The sequence below is a fragment of the Mus caroli genome, chromosome 7, assembly GCF_900094665.2.
Source record: "Mus caroli chromosome 7, CAROLI_EIJ_v1.1, whole genome shotgun sequence".
Taxonomy (NCBI): Eukaryota; Metazoa; Chordata; class Mammalia; order Rodentia; family Muridae; genus Mus; species Mus caroli.
The window spans coordinates 122,842,643-122,850,293 of record NC_034576.1 but is presented as its reverse complement, the minus strand read 5'-3'; the positions used below and the strand labels follow the sequence as shown (position 1 = coordinate 122,850,293).

At 38.5% G+C, this 7,651-nt stretch overlaps 1 protein-coding gene and 1 long non-coding RNA gene across 2 annotated transcripts in view; one reads left to right on the top strand and one right to left on the bottom strand.

Annotated features, from left to right (window-relative positions):
• The window catches only part of Mosmo (modulator of smoothened), a 56,646-nt gene that overhangs the window by 13,040 nt on the left and 35,955 nt on the right, over positions 1–7,651 (bottom strand). The window lies entirely within an intron of this gene.
• The window catches only part of LOC115031509, a 29,679-nt gene that overhangs the window by 20,991 nt on the left and 1,037 nt on the right, over positions 1–7,651 (top strand). The window contains exon 2 of the long non-coding RNA XR_003837135.1: positions 1,915–2,017. This is a non-coding gene — a long non-coding RNA (uncharacterized LOC115031509). The remainder of the gene's footprint in view (positions 1–1,914; positions 2,018–7,651) is intronic.

Genomic DNA, 7,651 nt, shown 5'->3' with positions numbered 1-7,651 from the left:
TTCTCTCTCTCTCTCTCTCTCTCTCTCTCTCTCTCTCTCTCTCTGCCATCTCTGACCTTCAACCGGTGAAAGAGCCTTAGCCACCTGTGTTTTATATACCTTGGATGATGATTGTATTTAACAAATGTCATGTGGTCAAATAAAGATAAATTGTGAACATGGATATGATCAGTGAGCCACCAGACAAATCAAAACAGTAGCAGGTCCCTGGAGGGTCTGTAAGTGTGACGGGTCCGAGCCCTCTCAGCTGACTACCAGGGTGTTTTTCCCAGCTACAGTGAGGCTACTGGCTTTCCAAGCTAGCAGGGAGAGGTTGGGGGCACCCAGTTTAAATTGCCATAGAGGTTGCTGTTCTTACTGAGCAAGCTCATTAAGTCTGTTCAGTTTGTTTCAAGACTTTAATGTCCAGAGTTTTTAAACTGACATTTTAATTTTATTCACTGATTTAGTCGTTGGTCCTTTTGCTTTTACAGAGGAACAGCTTTTTGGAGGTTCTTACTGTACTGTTCTGGAGTTGAACCCAGCTGCTCACCTATGCTCTGCCGTTCAGTTTGGGCAAGTTATTTAATCTTTTTCTAAGCCTGCTTTTGCAGCAAAGGAACGCAACTTACCATTTAGTTTGTGTGAGAATTAAAAACAAGCAATAACCATAACACAAATGGAACTATAAATACTGAAAACCTATTGGGAAAGGGAATTAGATAAACTGTTGTTTGGGTTAACATGTATTTCACACACACACACACACACACACACACACTACCACAAATATGGCAGGAGCAGACATCCTAATTTAACACAGTAGTTTACTTACGAAACTAGCATTCCAAAATAAAAGGAGAGGTCATATGATATTTGTTAAGGCTGCTAGTCATGAAAAAGAACCCAGCTATATTCCTCTGTTGAATCATTCAGCTTAATGACTGCACAGGATTCAAGTTTGGATCTGCTGAAATAAAAACTCCACGCAGGGATTTCTAGAAACAAGGCTAGATGCTTGGGGTTGTTTGGGGGTAGCAAGCTTAAAAACATTAACCTTTAAATCTGATTTTCTCTCCTCCACAGCTTGCTGTTTCCTCTAACTTTATATTTTAATTAGTTAACTAACTAATTATATGTATAGCTTGTGTGGGGGGTGTGTGAGTGCCACAGTATATGTGAGGTCAGAATATTGGGAGTTGGCTTTTGTCTGCCATCTTGTGGGATCCTAGGGTCAACCCAGGTCATCTGGCTATGTGAAACGCATCAACCCCTTGAACCACCTTGCTAACTACCATCTTTAAATTTTTTATAGTATTTCTTTTCTTTCTTTTTTGAGATCGGAATATAATTACATCATTTCCTCCTTTCTTTTCCTTCCTCCAAACCTTCCCATATACCCACCCCTCCGTGCTTTTTTCCAAACTCATAGCTTCTTTTTTCATTAACCGTTTTATATCTACATGTATGTGAATGTGAATTTATATATATGTACATATATTCCTAAATACATAATTACAACCCGCTTAGTTTTTTTATGTAACCAATTGGTGTGTTCTTCCCTGGGGAAGACTATTTCTTCCACACTCGGGGCTCCTTAGTCACCTGTAGTTCTCTGTGTGGAGCTGAGGCCTCCTGGGCTCTTCCCACCCCTTCTACTTTAGCATGATTAATGTTGTTCTTGTTCAGCTCCTGTTTAGGAAGACATGCTGGTAAGACCTTTTGAGTATAGCTTCTGAGATTCCCAGGAGACATAATCTCAAAGCAAACTCTGGGTCCCTCTGTCTCTTAAGAGTCTTTCTGCCCCTCCAACCACCACCAGCCATCTGTATAAGCAACACTGTAGTTCACTGGTTGTATCTAATTGAAACTTGCTTAAATCATCCTCAATACTGTCTTCTCATTATAACTAGTATTTCTGTTCTTGTTCCTTAGCCTTGGATCTCATACTGCAAAAACATTAAGAACTAGTCATCTCTATTTAAAATGTGCTTTGGTCACCTTCCTGAGGACCATGTGTCCTGGGCACTTCCTCCAGGTAGGGAAGTCCTACTTCTAACCCAACTCCACTCCTGCTGCTTGGAGACTGTGGCTTCTCTGCACAGATAGGAAACACCCAACCCCCTGTAGCATGGACCTCAAGTAGCATCCTTTATTCCTGCTTTAACCCTAGCCCATGCCACAAATCTTTTTCTAAGATTTGTATCAAGAATCTTTTAATTTTTGCTCCTGTACTCATAAGCTTTACCTAGTCCTGGCTGAGCTGGCACCACTTGTAATACTCTATTCCCACATCAGAACTAAATTCCAAGTCCCATTCATTTGGTGTATAACTTGACAAGCTGGGGTAAGAGCAAACAGAGATCCACATGCCCACTCAAATCTGGGACAGATATCCACCACAAAACACTACCAAGGACCTAATTCCAGATGTCTAGGTCTCACTACAACAAAACAAACAACACAAATAACTAAAGACAATATGTCTCCTCCAAAAATGAGTTTCATAGTAATGGTTCCCAAGAAAATCAGCCTAGGTACTGCACATAATTATTTCAAAAATAGCAATTCCAATTATGTTCAAGGAAGTCAAAGAAATATGAATACACGCTGGAGTGAAGATGACAAAAACCCAAACAGCTGAATGAAATAAAATGATTCAAGATAAGAAAACAGTATTTAATAAAAAGAAATTTTGAAGAAAAGCTAAACAAAAATAAAACATAAGGTGAAAAACTAAGTCAAATTAAAAGCTCAATGGAAAGACTCACTAACAGTATGGATCAATTGGAAGAGAGGATGTTAGGATTTGAAGATAGGTACAGAATTGGATTACTTAGCCAAAGAACATGTTAAATCAAAAAACAAAACCACCAAAATTCTTTAATGGACTGTTCAGGATCTCTGGGACACAATTAAAAAGACCAAACCAGCTGGGCGTGGTGGCGCACGCCTTTAATCCCAGCACTCGGGAGGCAGAGGCAGGTAGATTTCTGAGTTCAAGGCCCGCCTGGTCTACAGAGTGAGTTCCAGGACAGCCAGAGCTATACAGAGAAACCCTGTCTCAAAAAACCAAAAGACCAAACCAACAAATCATAAATATAGAAGAAGGAGAAGAAACCCAAAGCCACAGAAAATACTTTTAAGAAAATCATAGAAGAAAATGTTCCCAAATCTAAAGACTCAAATGCCTATCAAGATGCAAGAGGCATACAGACACTAAATAGAAAAGAGCAGAAAAGAAGCTCCCCACATAATATAACATTCAAAACACTAAATATACAGAACAAACAAAGGACTTTGAAAGCTGATAGAAAGACCAAGCCACATATAAAGACAGGGTCATCAGAGTAACATTTAACTTCTCAGTGGAGACGTTAAAACCAGAAGAGCTTGGACTGATATTCTGTAAGTTCTGAAATACCACAAATGCCAGCCAGACTTGGCTACTATACCAAGAAAAGCTATCTATCATGAGCCAAAGAGAGAGAAAAACTTCCACCACAAAAATAGATTAAAGAATTTTACAACCACTAAGCCAGCTCTACAGAGGATAATAAATGAAATCCTTTGGCCTAAAGAGAAGGATAAGCACATTCAAAGGAGAACAGGGAATAAGTAATTCCAGAACAGTTCATCAAAGGAGGTCTTAGAAAACACTGCAGACACAACAACATGATGGGAATACACAATAATTCTTAATAGTAATGAGCACAATTCCCCAATAAAAAGACGCAGGCTGACAGACTGGATTAGATAACAGGACCCATCTTTTTTGCTTTCTCCAAGAAACATATTTCACCATCAGTGATAGACACCACCTACTGGTAAAATGATGGAAAGTACATGGAACTAAGAAACAAAGGGGCTTAGCTATTCTAGTATCTGAGCAAAATAAGACTTTGAATAAAAAGTAGTCAGGGGAGGAGGGTCACTTCATACTCATTAAAGAAAAAAAAAATGACCAAGAGGATACGACAACTTATATGCACCAAGCACAACTATACCCAATTCTATGAAATAAATACAATTTGATTTAAAACCAGATTAACTTCAACAAATTGACAGTGGGTGAACCCAATATCCACTTTCACCAATAGACAGGTCATCCAGATAGAAACTAAACGTAGAAATCTTCCAGTTAAATGATGTTACAAACCAAATGGATCTAACAGATATCTATAGACATTCAATCCAAACAGTAAAAATACAAGTTCTTCCCAGCCATGGAGATTAAGCTACATATTCTTAGAATGATAATTGCATCAAGAAAGCAAGCAAGAAGAAAATTTTAGAAATTAATGAAAATGAAGACACAACATCTGAAATCGATGGGACAAAACAAAGGGATTTAAGAGGAAGTTTACAGCATTGTCCCCATCCCCCCACCCCACCCCCCAAAAAATTGAGCTGGAGAGACAGCTTATCAGTTAAGAACGCTGGCTGTGCTCTTGTAGGGAACTTGAGTTCAGTTCCCAGCACCCACAGGGCTACTCACAACTGTCTGTAACTTCAGTTCCAGAGCATCTGACGGCCTCTTCTAACCTTTGAAGGCAGCTGACACACATGAGGTGCACATACAAACATGCAGGCAAAGAACTTAAAACACACAAAAATAAATAACTCTTTAAAGTATTTTGGAGAGAGCTCCAATTAATAACTTAATAATGTACTTGAAGGCCTTGAGAAAACAAGAAGACAGAAAGAGATAATTAAAATCAGGTCTCAAAATAGTGAAATAAGCCAGGCGTGGTGGCGCACGCCTTTAATCCCAGCACTCCGGAGGCAGAGGCAGGTGGATTTCTGAGTTCGAGGCCAGTCTGGTCTACAAAGTGAGTTCCAGGAGAGCCAGGGCTATACAGAGAAACCCTGTCTCGAAAAACAAAAACAAAACAAACAAACAAAAAACCAAAATGGTGAAATAGAAACAACAAACAAAAATGATTCAAAGAACCCATATAAAATAAGAGAGTTGGTTCTTTTAAAATATTAACAATATTGACACTCCTTTAACCAAATTAACTAAAAGAGATAAAAGACCCAAACTAATGGAATTAAGAGTGAAATGGAAGCTGTTACAAGATACTTAGGACATTCAGACAATCATTAAAGACAAGCTAACCCGCCCCCCCCCCCAACCACACCTCTATTCCAAGGCTAGGTGAGGTGGTACACATCTTTAACCTCAACACCTGGAAGGTAAGAGGCAGGTGATCCCTGTGAGTTCCAGCCAGGGCTACACCTGAGATCCTGTCTTAACAACAGAACAAAGCAAATCTGTGTTCTACTAACTGGAAAAAAAAATCTAAGAGAAATGGATGAATTTCTAGATGTATATGACCAGTCAAAGCTAAATCACTATGAAGTAAGACCCATAATAAGTAATAAGTAAACAGACCCATAACAACCAATGAGATATGAGCAGTAATTATAAGTCTTCCAACTTGGGCTAGAGAGAGTTAAGAGTGCTGACTGTCTATTCTTATAGAGAACCCAGGTTCATTTCCCAGCACCCACACCAATGCACATAAAATTTATATATTTCCCAACTAAAAAAAGTGCAGGACCAGATGGTTTAGGCACAGAATTCTACCAGACCTTCCAAGAAGAACTAACACCAGCATTCCTCAAATTACTCTATAAAACAGAAAAGGAACACTTGAAAATTCTTTTTATGAAACCAGTATTACCCCCATAGCAAAACCAGAAAAAGACCAAACGAAAAAAGAAAATTGTAGGCCTCTCTTTCTGATGAACAGACACAAAAATTCTCAGTAAAATACTTGCAGGAAGACAAATTCAGGAACAATTAAAAGATCAACCAGTATGATCTAGTCAGTTTCATCCCAGAGATGCAAAGATGGTTCAAGACAAGATGCAGAAAAGGCTTTCTAAAAAATTTAATATTCCTCACGATAAAAGTCTTAGAGGATGTAGAAATATGAGAGACATCTCAACATAAATAAAGGTAACTGCTGTACAGGACTATTCTCAGAACTAAACTTGCCACCACCTTCGGGAGTTCAGTTGGGTCTGCTCCCCAGAGCATCACAGCTGGGGTTGTTGACTGTCTACCCCTCCCTAATTGGACATGGCCCCGGGGTCTCTATGAAGGGCTGGATGATATAGTCAGGAAAGTATCAGGGACTCCATTAATGTAGCCACGAGGGAGTCAACATCCACAATGGGTCCTACTCCCAACCTCTAAGCCACTGACTGCTCTTTCTGTAAGTAAGCCCAATAAACTCATTGTTTCCTCAAAGTAAACTTTGATGAATTTGCACCTTGGTTAGTCACTGGGACTGTGGGAGGAGCAGGTAGACACTGTTTGTCTTCCATGGGAATGAATCGTACCATCAGTATCTCACAAGTCCACAGCTAACATCAGGCTCAACAGAGAGGGACTCAAAGCATTTCCACTAAAATCAAGAATAAGATAAGGATGTCTGATTTTTTCACTCTTGCTCAATACAGTACTTGAAACATTGAACAATAAAACAAAAAATGAAGGTGATAAGAGAGAATATAAGTAGGAAGAAGTCAAACCATTCTTATTTGAAGATATGATTCTATACATACAAGACTAAGACTCCATCAGAAAACCGCTACATCTGATAAAACACATTCAGCAAAGAAGCAGGACTACTTTATACAAAATTAACATACAAAAAACTGATAGCTTTTCTATAAACTGCCAACCAACAACAGGGAAGCAATACATTCACAACAGCTTAGAAGCAAACAAACAACAAAACAACCAACAAAACTTGAGATAAATCTAGCCAAGTATATGAAAGACTCGTACAATGAAAATTTTAAGGCACTGAAGAAAGAAAATGGAGAATATATGAGAAGATATCAGAAAATGGAAAGACTTCTTATACTCATAGATTGGTAGGATTAATACTGTGAAAATAGACATCCTATTAAAAACAATCTACAGGTTCAACACAATCCCATAAAATTCCAAAATAATTCTTTATAGAAACTGAAGCAATAATTTAAAATTTGTTATAGAAACACAAGGATAACAGTGAACATGCTGGGTATCACCATCCCTGATTTCACATTACAATACATCACAATAAAAAGAATAGAAACAGCACACTACTGGCATAAAACCAGATACACTAATCAGACTTGAGGACCCAGATATATGTTCACACTAGTATGCCAACCTAGGTTTTGACAAAGAGTTCAAAAATACACACTGGAAAAAAACACAGCATTTTCAACAGTTTTGCTTAAACAGTGAATCTTCACAAAGGAGAATGACACTGAATTCCAAATGGTTCAAGGACCTCCATATAAGACCTGACATACTAGATCTGTTAGGAGATACACTTCAATTTGTAGTCACAGGAAAAAACTTTCCAGACAGGACCCCTGTAGTGCAGAAATTAAGACCAGCATTTAATAAATGGGACCTCGTGAAACAAACAAAACCCCCTTGTATATAGCAAAGGATGCCATCACAAAGTGGCAGCCAACAGAATGGGGATAAAAATCTTTACCAGCTGTATATCTGACAGAGGATTAGTGTCTAAAATATAAAAAAAGACCTAAAAACTAAACACCAAGAAAACAAAGAACCCTATTAAATATTGAGATGTAGAACTAAACAGAGTTCTCAAGAGAAGAAACAGAAATGGCTAAGCACATGGGAGGAGGG